Source organism: Coptis chinensis, chromosome 4 (genome assembly GCF_015680905.1).
Source record: "Coptis chinensis isolate HL-2020 chromosome 4, ASM1568090v1, whole genome shotgun sequence".
Taxonomy (NCBI): domain Eukaryota; kingdom Viridiplantae; phylum Streptophyta; class Magnoliopsida; order Ranunculales; family Ranunculaceae; genus Coptis; species Coptis chinensis.
The window spans coordinates 91,818,171-91,838,139 of NC_141459.1; the positions used below are offsets into that span (position 1 = coordinate 91,818,171).

The following is a 19,969-nucleotide window of genomic DNA, read 5'->3' on the forward strand; positions in this document are numbered from 1 at the left end:
TATTAGGATTCGGCCCTCGCCCCATAAAATCCCGGGAGGGTCGGGCGGGTCATAAGTCTAAATTTTAAGCCACGACCTACCCCTAAGCCCTCTTTAATAGTTTGGGCGGGTGGGGGCCGGTCTATATATTTTTCTTCTTTTATTGCATCGTTTTAAAACTTATTTATATTACAAAAAAATTTCAAAGATTTGCAAACTCAAAGTCCCACCACTTTGAAATTTGAATAACAACCATCTAGTAATAATTCTTGATAAGTCCAACAATTTAAAATGCATATCTACAATCTAATAAACTGAAGTACATAGAGACTCATATTTATATTTCAAAATTACAGCTAAAATGCACAAGACACATTTTGGAATGAGCTTTCACTGACATAATTCCGTTATTTCTTGTACTCAAATCTCACCAAAATTACATTTAACATTGAAGAACACAAAGACAAATAAGAGTATGGAATGAGTTTTTACTGACGTCAACCTATTTTTCATTAAGCTAGTGCCCAGTGCTCATTATTGTTCTTGGCGACTAAGTTAGATGGGGAGTTGTGAGGTGTACGTGAGTTGTGAGATAGAAACAATTAGGTTTACAAGTTTTTATGATATAAGACAAGTTATTAGAAGTACCCATACGGTAAGTGATAAATTACAAAGGACAGTGTTATTTTAATTGAAAATATGTAACAAGGAGTTAGATAGTTTTAGTTGTGTATTTTATAGTGAAATTATAACTAGGGTTTGGTTAGGGCTTGGTTAGGGTCGGGCCTATGTTTCAGAACCTTAGCCCTGACCCTGCCTTAGAAGGCATTAGGGCCGGGTCAGCCCTGCCCTAAACTCTGTGAGGGCTTTATAGGGCTTAGGGTCAGGTCGGTCAGGGCCGGGTTAGGGTCGTTAGGGCCAAATTCTCACCCCTAGTATGTATCTGCACATGAAGCTTGCTGGAGATTATTTGGATACGATATCCAATATCGATACCCACCTGTTGAGAGACTACCATTCCATCTTGAAGGCGAACATACGGTGTTCTATCATGATGATGACAACACAGATGAAGTTATCACACCCGTGAAAGTGCAAAGAAAACCAATTACATGAAGATGGTAGACACCTGAGGTATGTTGATTTCCCATTAAAATTTGTTTGGGTTAATTCTCTGAAATATTAGCAATTAAGATAGAAAGGAGTAAAAATCGGAAGGATCTTTTATGCACATCTGACGTAAGGAGAACAGTTTTATTTGTGAATGGTATTAAATGTTCAAAAAGGTGCAACGTCATATAAAGATCTCAGAACTGTCAACGGTAAGGTGTATGAGGATTTCAAATCAACATGTGTTACACTTGGACTATTGTAAAATGACGACGAATGGAACGATGCAATCATTAAAGCAAGTCAATGGGCTGGTAGTGCTTCCTTGAGGCAGTTATTTGGGACACTATGAATTTTCTGTGAGGTGAGTGAACCTTTGGTTCTATGGAACAAACATTGGGAGTTGTTTACAAATGACATACTAGACAAAGAAGGAACTCGAGCAAATGACGGTGATCTGATTTTAACACTTGAAGAGCTTAGAAACCATGCGCTGACTGAGATTGATAGATTACTGAAACAAGTAAACCGTCAACTGAAGGATTTTAAGATACCATTCAAAGATATGAGGTTAGAACCTAGAGACCCAGATAGACCGATCACGGAAGAACAAGAATATAGTCACAATGAAATGCACCAACAATTTCATGAAATGCAAAACTGCCTGAATCATGACCAGAGGACTATATATGATGAAATTATAAATGGAGTCAATACAAACTCAGGTGGGATTTAGTTTGTCTATGGAGGAGGAGGGATTGGCCAGACATTCCTCTACAATACCATACTGACCCAACTGCGGTCACAAGGGAAAATAGCCATTGCAGTTGCTTCTTTGAGAATAGTAGCTCTACTTTTTCCAGGTGGAAAGACAACCCATCCAAGATTTAAAATCCCAATAGATATTGATGAGTACTAAACCTGAAATATAAATCAAAACACCATGCTGGCCAAACTTATTCAACGAGCTGATCTTATAGTATGGGACGAAGCTCCTATGACCCACATGCATGATTTTGAGGCAGTAGACAGGACGCTGAAAGATCTAATGGGCAAAGAAAATGAAAACAAGATCTTTGGAGGTACAATTATTCTGCTAAAGGCAGATTTTACCTGTCATTCCAAGAGGTACAAGGGAATTAATAATTTCTTCATCGATAAACATATCACATATTTGGCACCATTGCAAAGTCTTCAAGCTAACTAGAAACATGCGCTTAGAGAATGTGGATTCTTCATTGGCATCAGATTTCAGCAAGTGGGTATTAGACCTCAGAGAAGGAAACTTACCTGCCATTTCCATATTCGAAGGTAAAGAAAAAAATTGGATCCAAATTCCTAATGATCTTCTTATTCCCCCTGGCGATGACAGTATAAGTGATATTGTGTCAAGTATTTACAAAGATTTACCATCAAAATACATGGATGACAACTACTTCATAGATAGATTCATTCTATTGCCTACAAACGAGTCTGTAGATGATATCAACTCCCACATCCTGTCTTCTTTCGAGGGACAAATGCATTGAGTACTTCGGTTGTAGATTCAATAAGCTCCATATTTGAAAATATTGAAGAACAGTATGCAGTATACCCAGTTGAATTTCTTAACACAATTAAAGGATTTGGTCTTCCAAACCACAAGCTGGAGTTGAAACTTGGTACGCCAATCATGCTAATTAGAAACATAAACGAGACTTATTGTTATCAAACTAGCTCCGAAGGTCATTAGAGCAAAAATTATAACAGGGAGCAACATTGGTGGGGAAACTGATATACCAAGGATAGAGACAACTTATAAGTGCATGAATTGGCCTTTCAGTTTGAAGAGAATACAATTTCCAATAAAGATTTGTTTCGAAATGACAATAAATAAAAGTCAAGGACAGACATTGAAGCATGTGGGGGTATACTTGCCTAAGCCAGTTTTCAGTCATGGACAACTATACATTGTAGTATCACGAACAACTACACCTTCAGGACTGAAATTCCTAATCAAGAAAAATTGTGACAAACCAGGAGGATACACTCAAAAAATTGTGTACAAAGAAGCATTCAACAATTTACAATGAGGTATAAAAAATATTAGTTCAATCTCAAATTTTCATTTTTTAACTTCATATAGAGCGAATTAATTATTAACTGATTAATTTTTTTTATTCTATTACAGTGTAGAGGACCATCAACTACTATGGATGTCACACGAATTCGGCGAATGAATCGGAAAAACATTATTTGTTCCGACTCTTTCTTGATCTCCGAGGTGTGACGCACTCTCCACTCCCAAAAACCCATCAACAGTTTAAATATGCGGATAATTAAAAACCAAATAAAAGTTCCATTATACAAATGTCCTCTTCATTACAAAAATTTACAAATGAAAATACGTAAAACATCGTCCAGACTGAAAATCTATATCACCTCAAGGAAAACAAAACACAACACGAGATGCAATGCTAACTTAAAACCACAAGCAAAGAACCAATCTTCTTCATCACTAAACCTGTCAAGACTTATCAACTATGTTCATTTAATGAACACACCCGATAAGCAAACATGCAAATCGGGTCAGCATTATAAACAATGCTGGTGTGAGTAGTCCTAAAATACAACATATAATATACATATATATACACAATCCATACGGCAGTTAGTTCCTCCACCGAGGCGCCTTAACTTTTAACGACTAATACAACATCCTTAAGTTCAATAACTAAGGCAGGTAGTTCCTCCACTGAGGCGCCTTAACTTCCCACTAACCACACAACAACCTATACGCATAATAAATAAGGCAGGTAGTTCCTCCATCGAGGCGCCTTAGGTTCTAACTAAACAAATAACCAACATATTACCATAATTAGATTATTTAAGGCTTTCTTTGTGTGTCCCTAAAATCACGTCGTATCTATGTCTTACCTAGTTTCCCTGGCTACCACAATCGCTACCCAACGCCGAACATGTACATCCACATGCCTCCCCTTACATAATGAACCACTCCGTGCGTAACCACCCTGAGCGGGATGCCGCACACCAGGTAAATCCTCACACGGAAGCAATTATGTAAGTAATGCCACTATTCGCATAAAATATTGGCGTCATCGTTCTATTTTGCGAACGGAATAATCAAGCCACTATTGATTTCGCCCGGAGGGCCATTCGGCTTTCTTGAAACGCCCGGGGAGGGCCAATCACATTACTTACGCCCGAAGGCGCCATTATGAAGCGCCCGGAAAGGGCCAATCACATGAGTTGTGGTAGCTAGGGGATTTTTCGTAATTTATTAAATTCGGAATGTCATACATAATGAAGATTAAATCCACGGCCATTATTATATGGCCAATCAATCACATGAGTTGTGGTCTAGGTTCTAGGATTTTCGTTACGTAATTTATTCAAGTGTCATACATTAATGACTCATAATAAATCCACTATATTCAATTGCCTTATTGCACTAAGCCACAATATATAGAAATATCTCAATATATCTCATAACCATTTTCATACTTTCACATGCCAATATATTATTGCACTACACCACACTCCGTGGGCAAATATTCACCAATACTATGCTACCTCATAGTAGCATCTCACATATATAATAATGGAATGGGCGTTTATATAAATTTCTCCAAGATATTACATTAATATATATATCCCAACATATGATATCATGTCATAATGCTTCAACGATCGCATACATTTTATTATAACGTATTAGGAATATAATGTCTCCTAACATCTCAATATCGTCCGTGTCAAAATACACAACATAAATGTCAAATCTTTCTTAGATAATGACAACCAAATTTATACAAGCTTCCACAGCATTTTATTACTATATGTGTCCATATAATATACAACATAAAAGCGTAACACAATTAGGGGGTCCATATCCCACAATCAAAGCCCAATATATATATGCTTTTACACTACTCACGTCAAATCTAAATTAGATAATGACCAACCAAGTTATATAATATCGACAATATTTTATTACTATATTTGTCCATACAAATCAAATAGGTGAAAAACTGGAAAAGTCAACATTTCATAGTCAACGGTCAAAGGTCAAAGTCAACATGTCATAATCAAAGTCAAAGTCAACCGTCAATGGTCAAAGGTCAACATGTCCTGGTCAAAGTCAAACTGTCGTTTCCATGTTCGACAGGTTCAGGGTCATAGCCATGGTTCATGGCTAAGGGCAAAGGTGCATGACTCATGGGCTCATGACCAAGGTCATAGTTCGGACCCAACTGGCCAAGCCCAAACCTTAGAACCCGAAAGTCTAAAACCAACTCATTTATTCTACCTGACCTAATGGGGATCTATATTAAGTCCTATGGACTGGCCCCAAGCAATATTAGAAACTGGCCCAAAAACTTATACTGCACTGGCCCAAAACATAATTTGGATTCGGCCCAAAACTTTAAACTAAACAGGTCCACAAAATAAGAGAAAACCGGCCCACAATTACAAAAATTAGAACTGGCCCATAACAAGTTAACAACTAATAGGAAAAGGGCCCAAACAAAAATAGAAATGAACTGGCCCAATACTTTAGAACATAATCGGGCCCAACCCTCTAAAATAGAATTCGGCCCAACCAATTAAACTAGCTAAGCCCAAGGCCCAAATCGGTGAGCGATTGCAGCAGCATCTTCTCCAACCGCCGGATCACCGGTCGACTCACCCTTCCACACAACCACCCCATCAAACCCACCGATTTTAATCCTCCTACAAACCCCTACCACTTTAACAAACACAAAAACTCCAAATCATACAATCCCGATTCTTCCAAACTAGATCTAGAAAAATGTCGACCTCCATTAAAGCTTGTTACAAGCTTCCAATCGACAGCCCCACACAATCCAACATCAACCCAACTACCACCATTCATCAAACCCCAAACAACACTAACCAAAATAGTTCAAAACAATGAAAAATAAAGACAAAAATTGCATCTTTCAGTAACACAGTAAAGGCGTTTGGCGCCATTAAAGCTTCCCTCAAAGCTTTGGCAGCACCTTGACAACCTCCCACCACCACCAATCGTAATCCCTCTAACCAACAACAAATACAGAAAGTTCAACAAGCCAAACAAAGATTTCGGTACTGGTTTGGGCGACGCCATTTGCGCCCATAAAGCTTGGACAGTCCAAATGTGGATTTCCTAGCCTCCACAGAGTTTCGACAGTCTATATCAAATCCGAATTCACTTGAGTTTTAACAACTCGACAACACGACGTCGAATCAAAACAATATAATGAACAGTAAAAACAGAAACATTAAACAGTATACAGATATGCGAAAAACTATAAATCCGGTGAAATAGCCAAATAGCTACTCACCTGAATTAAAACCCGATGAATCCTCCGTAGTCCGAACCGTCGCGCTCCACCTCTCCAGCAAACCAGCTTCTCTCTCTGCCTCCATTTTTATTATTTTTAAAAAACCCTATTCTCTAGAAAAATGTGTTTATATACTTGGGTCCGAAACCCAAGCCCAAAACAGACTCGGGCCCAAAAACCAGGCCCACATGTCCCGAGTCCAATCCAACCAATTTTTTAAAATAAATTATTTAATTAATTAATAAATAAATAAAAACGTATTTTAAAAATACGGGCGTTACAATGGAGACATTATTCACATTCGCCAATTTTTTTTTATTCTCTTTTGTTCTTTATTGGAATATACACACCCATTTTCTATATATGTCAAGTGTTTGAAATCACTACAGTTTACTACTTCATTGGACATACCTTTGTTTTCATTTTATATTTATTTTTTAGTTAATTATATTAACTTTGAAAAGATAATATCCTACTTATCTATTCTTGGCCGATCTAACATTATATAATGCAACAAACTGAACTTGCAGCATTTAGACATGACACACTAGGTGAAAATATGGTTTTTTTGACTCCTGACCCGGGTAGGAACTGACGGGTACTAATCGTCAAGAATATAGTTGACGGGTTTTTTATGAAATTGATGGTCCATAACCGTCAAACAAAAAATCGATCGACCAAGCTTGTCAAAAAAATTTCCCCGAAATCCCAACCCAAAGCGCGAATAGCTTCCCCTCAAAATTTTCTCTCTTTTCCAATTTTCTCTCTTTCCACGAATACCTTCCCCCCAAATTTTCGCTCTTTTCCAATTTTCTCTCTTTCAGTTTTATTTGGTCAAAACCAAAACTCATCGTCATATACAACAAATTCTGCGAATGCTAACAATTTCATCTCTACATTTTCAATTTTAATTCTTTGAATTTACTAAACGGGAAAGGGGTTAGAAGGCTTTGTTTCTCTTATCCAAACATGATTCTCCCATTACAAGTTGAAGGTGATGTACAAGCTTTTATCATGCAATTAAAGATTGGGGATTTCTTGGATGTGTTGTTAGGCAGAAGCGGAATTAAAGGTAACCTACCATGGGGTTTTCTTGACTAGGTATCTAGTTCTTTGGAATTTCAGATCTGTTTGTTTTGATTCAATTCGGGTAGATGGTGCCATGGGGTTTTGCTTTTGTTTGAAGGTAATGTCTAATTTCTGAAATTGTTAGTTATATATGTTACTATGACTTGGAGTTTTTTCGCTTTTTATCCTTTTGTTTGTTTTCGAGATTCATTTGATGTATTATGTTGTATCAAGCTAACATTTTGGTTTGATTGTTAGAATCTGGAAGTGTTACTCCCGCCAAGAACTCAAGGCTTTAACCTCTCTCTCCCGTTCAATGTGGTGCAACAGTTGATATTCCTCTTGATTCTTCAAAGGTAAGATAAATTTCAGGACATCAAATTACCTTATTAGGATGCCCTATTTAAGCTTTAACCTGAACTCATCATATGGTACTTGTTTTGAATCAGGATATCAAAAAGAAGGAGAAGGAACTCCAATTCAAGCAGGCTGAATTGAAGAAAAGGGAGTAGGTATCTTCTGCTTTTGCTTTAAATTTGTATAAGCATGTGCATGTCAACCTTGGATATCTGTGTGCTACATTAGACTAGGTAGTTGATGCCATACATAGAAGAGTATTAACTTTTCATTTTTTGTGATTGTCTTTGCCTTCAGTTAAAAATTAATCTGTTGGTTGCATTTTTTAAATGGCATTAAGGAACTAAAGCGGAGAGAAGATCTTTCAGTACGAGGTATTTCCATATGAAACATCATTGTTTTAGAGTTTTAGCTTATGCTAATTGGAGTATATTTCTAAGTAGTTATAAATGTGTGCTAATTAGTGTCGTAATTTTGTAGTTTTTGGTGGTTCCTAGTAATTTTCAGAAGCAACCACTATACATATTCTTGTTTGGTTTTGAGCATGAATTTCATGAAGTGTTTCTTATAGATTTTTATTACGAATGACCATGGCGATTACGTGTTGCTCTTTTCGTTGCACAATCTTTGGATTAAAGTTGCTTTTTTGTTATTCTCTTTTCGGGGGTGCTTTACGTTTGTGTAAGGTCATTTGCAATCTCACAAAATCTTTGCTACCATTTCCAGAGAAATATCATGGTCTAATTGATATAGATAAGCGTTACCGTCAGCGGTGAGTCTATAGTTAGGATCTTCACGTATCTATTATATATTACTCTAGAAGCATATGCAAAATGCCAAAAATTGTATGGGAGATAACTAGATATAACAATTTCTTTTGATTAGAAGTATATATGATATGGTTGGGTTCCACAATTCTATCTCAGGGTTTTATTGGTCTATTGCAATTTGTAGGGTTTGTAAGGTGTAACTCTTTTAACAGTTACTAATACTATGCCTTTAATCAAATGGCTTGAAGGGAGTCAAGCTATTGAGTGTCCCAATCCAGCATGCATTCTTTTAATTTTATTTAGCTATTGGTAAATAAGGCAAGGTGTAGGTAGACAGACTGCATAAATGCTTTTACAAACCAAAGATCACATCGTCAATAAGTTCATACAACTAATACAACTAATACAAGTTTTACATAGTGATTATTTATGTCAACTGTACATCTTTAGTTATATGTGAATATTGTAGGGTATGTTACTTTGATTGCTAAATATTGATTACAAATCAACCTTATTAGCAATTACTGTTGAATTGGTGGTATCCTAGTCAAATTCACAACCCAGTAACGAATTTAATCTATCATTCTATTGTCTAAGTAAATCTGATTCCTTTTGAGGGCTAGTGTATAGAGTAGCCAACAAGCAAGACAATCTGAGGGAAAAATTGATAAATGACGTAGGTTGAATAGTTTTTGATACGGGTTTGCGTTAAGTTTGTCATTACTTCATATTTCTTTTTGCTTTTTGATGAAATACTGATGCCTAAGATTATATTTTAGTTTATTTACTTTTGTTTTACATCTCTTGAATAGGTGGTTCTTGTGGTTTCAGTCTAAGTAAATCTGGCAAAGGTGAGTTTCTTATATGTTGATCTACCGGACTTAGAATCTCGTTACCAATGCAAAGTATGTAGTCTCTCGTTACCTCTTATTTTCATAACTTCAATTTACATAGCTTCAATCCTCATATGTTATCTTTTTAAATATTGTGTATTCTTTGTTTTATTTCTTTTTATTCTTTGTGATTTTAAATGAAGCCGTTTTTAAAGCCATGCTATAGTTATAGTCGTTTCACGGCCAAAATCCGCAAATGCATAAAATCTTTTGTATAATACAAATCCAACGGGTTCGTAAGAGAAATTAAAGGTTTACCATATTGAGTGGTACTTGTTAGTGATTCGGTGGCGTTAGAACTAGACAAAACTTAGGCGTTGAGTGTAACTTATGACCGTTTTAAGTAAGCTAATTGTAGTTATTTAGTGGGCATGTTCGCGGTCGGTTATCCGGAGCCATTGGAGGTTATTTCTGATTGTTAATTTCTAGTAAATGTCAAAGTTAACTCTTGAACAAGTGCTCAAATTTGAAATTAGCTTGGGCTTTATGGAGTCAGAATTGAAATGCTCTAAAGCCTCTAAGATTTGTGTGTTAAAGTTCTTTTGAATGAGATGGGCGAATGAAGACATCGCATGCTTATTGCTTAAGCGACTAGCGAGAGGGTTGGATGTTATTAAAGAAATTAAAACAAGGGCATTGCATCATTCTAGTCTGTAGGCTTATTAGCATGGATATGTATTTTCTTGTTTCTTGTGCGTGTTCGTGTGTCCTTTTATTTTTGTTTCAGTAATGGTGAGGTAGAGGGCTGTTGAGTCTGTCCGACTTTGGGTTTCATGAAGTCGAGGTGGTTTTAAGATTGTAATTTGAGCTCCTTTTGGGATCTAGTTGGATTACATTTTAACCCCACCTCTTCCTTTGCTTGAACAATTCTGAGACAAAACCAAGGAAGGGAACAACCTTATTAATTCATGCAAGTCTCTTGAGCGATTACATGTTACCCGCTCTCTTCTTTACCTTTCTTAGCATCATGTATATATAGAGCATGCAGAGGTGCTTGTTGTCGATAGAAGGTTTTATCGGAAAGGCTTTTACAACTAGATCGGACTATATTTACCCTGGTTACAATCCCCTGTTTGGTACAACTTGATCTTACTAGATTGACTTACAAACCCCAGTTTGGTTGGTCTATATGTGCATGCATCTGGAAATATAAAATTGGTGCATGGCCAACTTAGTCGTGACATTAGCATAACAGCTTACGGCGTATAGTTGTGCTGATTTTTTTTTAAAGGTCTTATTTTATGGGTATCTAGAAATCGCTTAAACTTTGTGATTATAGTAAAGCAATATCTATATCTATGAGATTGAAGAATGCTAGTATTACTCCTGATTTAGTTGCTTATAATTCTATGATTAATGTGTTTGATAAAGCTAAGCTTTTTAGGTGAAGCGACCACGCTTCTTTATGAAATGAGAGAAGTTGGTGTTGTTCCGATACTATTAGTTATTGTACACTTCTTAGTACTTTGTTGAGAACAAGAGATTTATTGAGGCGTTATCGATTTTTACTGAAATGAAAGAAGTTCAGTGTCTCATTTTTACTGAAAAGAAGTTCTTAGGAAGTGCAGGATTAGATGCTTAGACTGTGTCCTCTACCATGTTATCCTCAATATTCATCTTATTAGTACTTTGAAGGTTTGAACCAAACGGGACAGCTGGGTTTGGGGTACCAAACACTGGCTAAGATGGAAGAGATGCGGACGAAGTAGTACTGCCAACTTGGGAGAATGAAAACACTGGTGCTGATGAACCCTTATATGACAGACCTGCTCACGATCTACTAAAGGGCAAGTAGCTTGATTGGTTCGAATCTAATTCGTGAGATGGCTGTGATCTTTAGCCGATCATGGCCATAATGTGCTCTTTTCTTTGGATTCGTTAAAACCTTCTTTTTCAGAGCGAGACTCTCCAGGAGAAGTCGTGTTTAAACAGTTTCCTATGGTTGAATGCAACTGACATTTAGGGTTGAGTAGCTCCTATGGTTTTGGAAGAGGCTTTGGCATCTGTAGAGACGTTAGATGGACTAAGAAAATGTGAATGAGGCAATGTACATGTAGGGAGTACTAGGTCCGTTAGTCGAATCGATATGTTCTTGGCGTCTTGCACATTGTTGTAGATGCATCTTATTTTTCTTTTCTTTTCTTGCTTCGAGCACCATCCAATAGTTGTTGTACCCTAGTTGTCATAATGTCACCCCATATCAAGCGAGGAGCAGTGTTGGTATTTTACCTTTTTAAGCCACTTATATCTTGGTTACATGTCTATAGTTTTCCATAATTGCGAACAATGGTAATCGAAATATGATATATTGGTGATTCTATCACGGATGGTGTGCACTATATAACATCTAAGCATCCGGTCGGTGAAGAAAAGAAATGGAATTGCGATCTTGTATATTCTAAGCATCCGTTCGGTAGAGAATGGATGTTGCTATAACCAATTGAGCTAATAAGCCAATTTAAATTAAGTATTTAAATTTAAATATTGTTGTGTTTTCACTGAGAGTTGAACATACTTGTATTAATTTATACCGTGATGTTGTACTGTAGGTAAGAAGACAATCACGTGTTCTTGATGAAGTGTCATATGATCCACCATCCACGATGCTTTTAAAGAACTTCGGAAAAGAACTTTGCACTTGGAAGTGTCTAATGATGTACCATCTCATTTCATTTATAACATAACAATTGACGGTATCTTTGATCACACAACTGAGTTATATGTTGGGGAAGGAACATTTGTGACATTTCAATTGGAGATACAATCATATGGCCCATGCCTTTTGTGGAGCCAATTTGATGTGAGTTGGTGAACTCTTTTTTGTGCATTTTAGTAGTTTCACTTTTTTTGTGCAACCTAGTTGGTTTTGCATACATATGATGTATGTATATGGATTATGGAGTATACTAAAACTCATGTAATGTAATTTGCTACAATATTTTGGTGTTTTAGATAATCACATGTGTGTTTTGATGAAAGAATCTACTCCCGTATCTATTGTATTTTGGTAGAATGTTGATTTGAGTTGGATGGTTTAATTTTTGCAAGAAAAATGGATATGAAATTTAGATTATAAGAATTTCTTTTAAAAAAACATTAATGCTCAGAAAAACGACGGATATAGACCGTCAAGAAAATTTATGTATACAGAAAATTGACGTAGCATACCGTCAATAATTTTCAAATTTGCATCCCAAATTCCATTAAAATTGGATAAATTTGACTAGTGAAATAGAAAAGTTTGACGGTTATAGTCCGTCAACAATTCTATTTATTAATGACGTTCACCACCCGTCAAATAAATTTAAAATTATTGACGGTAACTAACCGTCAAGAAAAAAAACGATTGTGAATTTTTTGACGAGCCTTACGACAGGCAATGTCAGTCAAAAATAGTGTTTTTTGACGGGTTCTGCCCGTCAAAAAAGTCTTATTTTCACCTAGTGACAACTCATTACAGTTTGATAAAGCAAGCCACCAAGTCAGTTAGGAATTTGAAGCTCAGAGTATGAATTGATAGAAGCTAGGACCACTACCTAGCTGGAAATGAGACATTGTTAAGTAAGGATATGATCCTCATGGACGAAAAAGTAAGTACCACACTTATTCAACATCTTTTTTATCACTTTAAGATTTATATCCATTATTTTTGTCATTCATACAGGGTGACCAAATCAACGCGTCTATACCTATGGAGATCTATCCACAATTTAAGGAAAAAGTTCAAGATGGTTCAGTGGTACATTTGGAAAAATTCACCGTTAAAAATGTTAGGTCTTATTGCCCCGTGAACAATAAAAACAAGATAACATTTGAGAAGTATACAACCATGAGGAATATTTTAGATGAAACATCAATTCCACGACGACTATTCTGCTTTGTCGATTTCAAGAAATTAGCCCCACGAGATAAGCAAGACGAATTTCTTATTGGTAATTCTAACATTTTTTTTTCAAAGTACATTAGTTCGTTTATTGGTAAAATTTTCATAGGCTTACCAATAAAGTTTACCTTATTCAGATGTCATTGGATTCTACAACAACATCGGTGAATTGCAAAAAATTGTTCACACAAGAATGGGTCAATCATATAAAAAAATCAATCTACATTGATAATGAGAGATATGTTTTTTCTTATTAATGATACTTTGCTATTTAATAAACCAACTAATCACCAATGGTATATTTTGAACTCTATTTCCTTATTTGTTGTTAGATTAATGGAATGCTTAGAAATTACTTTATGGGGAGATCGGATTAAACAAATACCACAAGTCCTAACAAAAAATGGCCCAAGAGATATCATAACTGTGACTTCAACAATAGTCAGATTGTTCTCAGGTGCATCTATCTAAATATGTACATTCAATAAATTTGAGTGATATGTGCTAATGTACAAAGTTATTGGGCTTCAGGTAAATATGTACTCCAAACAACACCGACAACAATCAAAGGTGTATATAAACCTGGAAAGATGATGCTCATAGTTAAAAAAAATAGGTAACAATTACTTATTTCACAAGAAAAAATCATGTACATACTTTAAAGTTTATGACATATCTCTCATGTAAAATGCAGTTCAAACAATCAATGAGCAGAGTTGCCAATTTCAAGAAAAAAGTCACCTACCTATGCAACAGAGGCAATTCGAGTGAAAAATTTAGAAGAAATTGATACATTGCTAATGAGTATTTCATCAGTGGTAACTTCCTACCTTTATCCAAGTTCATGTGTAATTCTTTTTTTTAATTATTGTTTTACTGTTTAACAAAATTTGAAATTATCAATGTATAGGGAAAAATGTACAAATTTAAAGCAAAAATATTAGATATTGACAACAAATACAACTGACATTACAATTGTTATGAAAGCGATCAGTGCAGAAGAAAAGTATAACTAAAATATCCAGAATGGTGGTGTGACTATTGTTCCATTTCAATGAAAGAACCAACAAAAAGGTATTGAAACAAATATTATGAAGAAAATTACAAATATTTTCATAGAGACTAAAGTAATTACATTCTATGCAAGTACAAAGTCCAATTTAAAATGGAAGATTCAACATGCAAAAAGTTGATAACAACGTTTGATGATGAGGCCGAATATTTGTTGCAACGTCCTTTGGATGAACTGTTGAAAATTGAGAAAAAGGTATTAATTAGCTTTAACTCTTTAAAATTACATTTATTTACAAAAAATCTCGCACGTTGATATTAAAATATTCTATGCAGGAAAATGGCTTTGACTTGGTTTCTGAAATATTAGAAGAAGCAATTGGCAAGGAATATGAATTTGAAGTCAGAATAACAAAGTACAACTGTGAAAATGGAAAATATAGCTCATTAACTGTCTTAAAATTAGACAAAATTGAAAAGGTAAGTACAAATTTTACTGTTGGTTATAATGCATTGTTAAAATTTTACTGTTGCAGTTTATTGCCTAGGCAAGTTGTGGAACTTTAACTTCCTTTCATACCCCAGAAATAGTCATAGCTAACGTTTTGCTCTACTACTAACCTATTCAATTACTATCTTAAAAACAGGGCATCAAAATCAAACAAGAGAATGAAGAAGCAAATGCCAAAAAACAATGTGTAGAAATTCAGGTAACATATTCATTCCCTAATACTTGGAAATAAAATATTGAAAGAATAACTAATGAGATTTAAAATTATTCTTACTACAGGATTAATTGAATTCATAAGGCTTCTCATCAATAGAATCATGACGTAAACGAAAGAGTGCGAGAAAAAAAATTCTATTAGACACGACATACGAAAATACACTCAAGTTATATGTTGAAGTTGCTTTACTTATATATTTTTGTTATTTAAAGGGATATTATACATACATTAAACTTATTATTTGCTCATTGTCTTCCACTTAATTGAAAGTTCTTTACGATCTCATTATACAAGATGTTAACTAATGTGTACTAATATGTTAAGAACATTGTTTCATTATACAGGAGGGCCCTAGTGCATGCATATGGCCCTCCTGTATAAGAACATTGTCTGTATAAGAACATTGTTTAGGAAAATAAGTCTTAAGACTACTTTTCTTCGTAGTCTGTATATAGGTTTCAGGAGATTTAGTGCATGCATATGTATATATGTTTTGTATAGGTGGGGAAGAGCTTCGACTCTTGGCTTGAAAATCTTTCAAAATTTATAAATGTCCATATAATTGGGTAAGAGCTTTTCGACTTTTCAAGATGAAAAAACCTTTAGGATGTAATGCAGCGTGTTGTTATTTTCTCAGACCGACACTTCTTCCAGATCTCATTAAAAGGTAATTTAATATGTTTAAAGTTTCAAACATCTATAAATCTCTAGCACTTATATGTTATATGTGCAAGGAACTAACATATTTTCCATGCAAATTTAATTCAGAGGAATAATAGTTAAAGCCCCAAGCCACCCTCATGGCCTCCATCTAATGATTGAAGATTATCCATATGTTGTTGATGGTCTAGAGATCTAGTCAGCGATTGAAACTTGGGTTCAGGAGTATTGTTCTTTCTACTACCCAAGCGATGTATTTATCCAAGGCGACTCTGAGCTCCAGTCTTGGTGGGCGGAAATTCATGGCGTGGGGCATGGTGATAAGAAGAATGAACCATGGTTGCCTAAGATGCAAACAGTCACTGAGCTCACCGAATCATGTACCATCATAATATGGCTGGCCTTAGCATTCCATGCAGAAATTTTGAGGTACATATATTTATTTGATGTTATAGTTAATTATAAATGTTTAGGAATATGATATTTAAGTGGAATTGAATTTCTGACTGTGTATGAAATATTATGAAAACAGACCATTTTTAGAAGATTGGTGGAAACATGTTATTTTTTTAGGAGACTTCTGTATTTGATTACTCTGCCTTTGTACATACCGTTTTACAAAGCTTGGTTGGCATTTGCAATTTTTATGGGAACTTGAAAAATGATCAAGATAGCTTTTTTTGTGGATACCAACTTGGGGATGGTTAGCAGCTTAGTTTATGATGATATATGGAAGAGGATTTTGATTGGGGGTATATTATTGCCTCATGCTGCTGTTTGTTTTTCATATTATTTAACAAACTAAAGATGAGGTAGTAAGCTGGAGTTCGTATATTATTGTCAGTACGAGACTCTACTGTTTCTTTGTGGAACAAATACAAGATTTTCCCACTTTATGTCGTCAACTCGTAGGGACGAGGAGGAGGTTTTGATTTATAGAAACAGAAAAATAAAAACAAAAGGAGAAATGAAAGTTGTATACCACAATCCAAAAATAAAATAAAATATTGATTTGCATATTCTTACCTAAGCCTTCTACTAAATCTTAATTACACCAAGACGGTCATCATTCATGGTGAGGATGGCCTAAATTTCTATCAAAAGAGTCTGAAGTCTTTTTTCCTTCAATTGGTGATCTTTTATATATTGCCCCGCTAAGAGATTTATCGTCACACGTTTTAAACACATGTTGGGTGGGAATCCAGATATTGGAGGAGTTCACTAAAACATACAAAGATATATATACGAATCCAAGGTTAGATGGAACAATTATATATTTAGATGAGATTGGACGTGCTACCTTTGAGCTGGGGTCGAGATCCCAACACTCTTTTCAGTAAAGACCTTCATGTTGTCTATCTTGCACGACTCACTCTAAGTATGGATATTCAAGGAAGACGTTTGAAGTTAAAGTTGGTAGATGTTTATGAGTGCTGTTGGGAACCACACAGGTCATTGGCCCTTCAATATTGGTTCTCCAACTAAAAATGTTTTCATCGCACATTTGTTATGAGTCTTGAGGATACTTACTTTGGAGCAAATTAAGCATTGAATCACATCTCGCATGTCAAGAAGGATTCTTGATTAGTAATAAGGTGCCGATTTGGTGTTTGATATCTCCAGATTGGATGAAGTAGGAGCCTTCTATTCATGGGTATTTTTGTTTAACTGGATTGCATGACATTAAATTTAAACACGTCAGACGCTGAGATTCATCAAAACTTTGTCTGATTTTGACTGTCTTGTTATCGTGCATTGGAAAAATTGACAAGATATTATGATATGTTTGTAAAGAAATACCAAGAGCTTTCCATGGAGCGCAAATGGAAGCAACCCCTTCAAGGTAATACCTAATTATGTTGTTTCTTTAAATGTGAAATTTCCATTGGAATTGAAAGAATTTTTTTTTAACATTGGTGTTTATGTGGGCTGGCTTGGTTTGCAGTTGCATTGTCGCATAACTGGCGATATTAGACGATGGGGTCATTCCTGTCGCCCCCAGTGATGTTCCTGTGGACACCCTTGTGTAGTGAGATTAATTTCGTCGTCTATCTTGATGAATGTTTTAGTGGTTTTTTGGGCTATACTCGTGTTATTTATGCTCACCTCTATTATATATCCAAGATTGGTGTTGGTAGATTTCTAAAGTTGCATTGTCTTTTGTTTTTTTTGCAGGCTATTATATACCTCTCCAGCAATGCTTTGTAGCATTTGTTTTTCCCAGAATTCGTACTGGCAATGCAGTGTAGCATACATCTTTTTACTCCCCCACCCATGTCACACACAGGTATGCAATGCGTATGTGAGGTCTTAACACTTGATGATTCTATGTAGAACTTTGAATTCAAGTTAATTTGACTAACTGCCTACAGAAGTCCATATCTGCACTCAAACCATCAATTTTGTATATGTATAATTCAAATGTGCGTGAAAAACATATTTTACCATCATTGATTCTCCATAGGCTTAATGTGATTGTTGGTTGTAACGTTGGTGTAGTTGACAAGTATATCAGAGCTTCATATCATGGTGTGTGTAATCTAATCTTGAAAAAGCTCATGGTAGTCAATTCTCCATAAAAATGTGAAGTATTTGGTATGAGTTTGACGACTTAAAGAACCGTCCAACAATAAGTCGTTGTTTCATGCTTGAGCCTGGAACACCCGAGTATGCTGAGCTCGAGTCCAACCCTGACAAAGTCTTCCTTAGAACAATTACAAGTTAGCTTCCAACACTCCTTGGCATTTCCTTGATAGAAATATTGTCCAGGCATTCTACCAATGAGGTCTATCTTGGGTAGAGAGATACTCCAGAATGGACATCTGATGTAGAATCAAAGGAAGCATTTAAGCGATTCAGAGATAGGCTAGTGGAGATTGAAAACAGAATTGAAAAGTTAAACAAAAACATGCTTTGGAGGAATCGGGTGGGGCCTGTAAATGTTCCATACACCTTGCTCTATCCCAGCACTTCTGATACTTCTCGGGTTGGTGGACATACAGGACGGGGGATTCCTAACAGCGTCTCAATATAGCCATATGGGTGTTTTGTATTCTTTGATTAGCAGAGAATACTATTTTACTCGGCATTTTGTATTCTTTGAAAAACAAATCTTGATCACATCAAAGAGATGGTATCCAGTTTGTACAACCTTTACCAATACTTAAACCTTCATTGTTATAAATAAACCAATTTAAATGAATATAAATATCATCAAAATTCAAAACTGAACATTCACAATCTTGGGAGTAATTGGTTGAAAACTTGAAATGGCAACAACTTTCGAAATACATGTTCATTTAGTCCGGTCGTTTCCTAAACCGTTGCCGAAGATCAATAAAAAATCTTTTTGTGAGTAGAATTTTCTTAAAATACCATGTGTGCATCAGCTACTTTCGAGAAACCGGTGCAAAACACGGTTCACATACTAGTATATTGTAAGTATTAAGAAGTTTTTACAACTCTTTGTAACAAATAAATCATTGAGAAAATTTCAGTGAGCACTAACTCCTATTCTTATACTTTTTTTTTTGAAAAAGTAAGCTAGGATTAAGGCAAACTGTACCCCCACCTGTTATGTTATATTGCAAATAGTTAAACCTTACAAAGCCTCCCTAACAATAACAATAGGCTTCAAGCCTAACATACTTAAGATAACACACTGACCATGCTACATTTGAACCTAAGAAAATGATGTCCTTAACAATCTTAGGATGACCCTTCCTAAGATGAGTCTGTGCTTTCTCATAATTACAATAGAATCATTCACAAGCACAACACACATAAGTGAGTCCCAAAGTATCATCCCAATATTCTTTAGTGTGGTCCTCAAGACGTCTTATCTTTTGGTTTTCTGTTAGCGACTTTACCTTCTTCATCATTGCAAGGCGTAGGCTTTATTTCTCCTGAAGAATGCTCTTGCATCCTTTTGCTTCCTTTTGGCTTCATAGTAGTCCATTGATTTTGATCCTTGGCAGAAGGCGCTACATACCTTGATGAGCTCTTAGGCAAAACAAGTGCTACTTTATCGCTAAAGATCTTAGTTTCATTCTTTGAGATCATCATCTTCGTCCTTACATCCAGCAACTAACCCTTATACTTAACTCGCACCTTATGTATTAAAAATTAAAGTACTTAAAGTAGTGATCAACTACTACACACC

The 19,969-nt window shown here is 35.5% G+C and overlaps 2 long non-coding RNA genes and 1 pseudogene across 2 annotated transcripts; all 3 read left to right on the forward strand.

Moving 5' to 3' along the window:
* The first annotated feature begins 7,766 nt into the window (after nt 1–7,766).
* LOC147505647 (uncharacterized) lies at nt 7,767–8,216 on the forward strand. The gene is made up of 3 exons (XR_015221179.1): nt 7,767–7,861; nt 7,955–8,017; nt 8,160–8,216. It is a non-coding gene; the product is annotated as an uncharacterized LOC147505647 (long non-coding RNA).
* Nucleotides 8,217–8,525: 309 nt separating this feature from the next.
* On the forward strand, nt 8,526–12,127 carry LOC147505648 (uncharacterized). Its single transcript, XR_015220639.1, has 3 exons — nt 8,526–8,634; nt 9,445–9,483; nt 12,075–12,127. It is a non-coding gene; the product is annotated as an uncharacterized LOC147505648 (long non-coding RNA).
* Nucleotides 12,128–14,573: 2,446 nt separating this feature from the next.
* On the forward strand, nt 14,574–18,940 carry LOC147505649 (putative linoleate 9S-lipoxygenase 5; annotated as a pseudogene).
* The last annotated feature ends 1,029 nt before the right edge of the window (nt 18,941–19,969 follow it).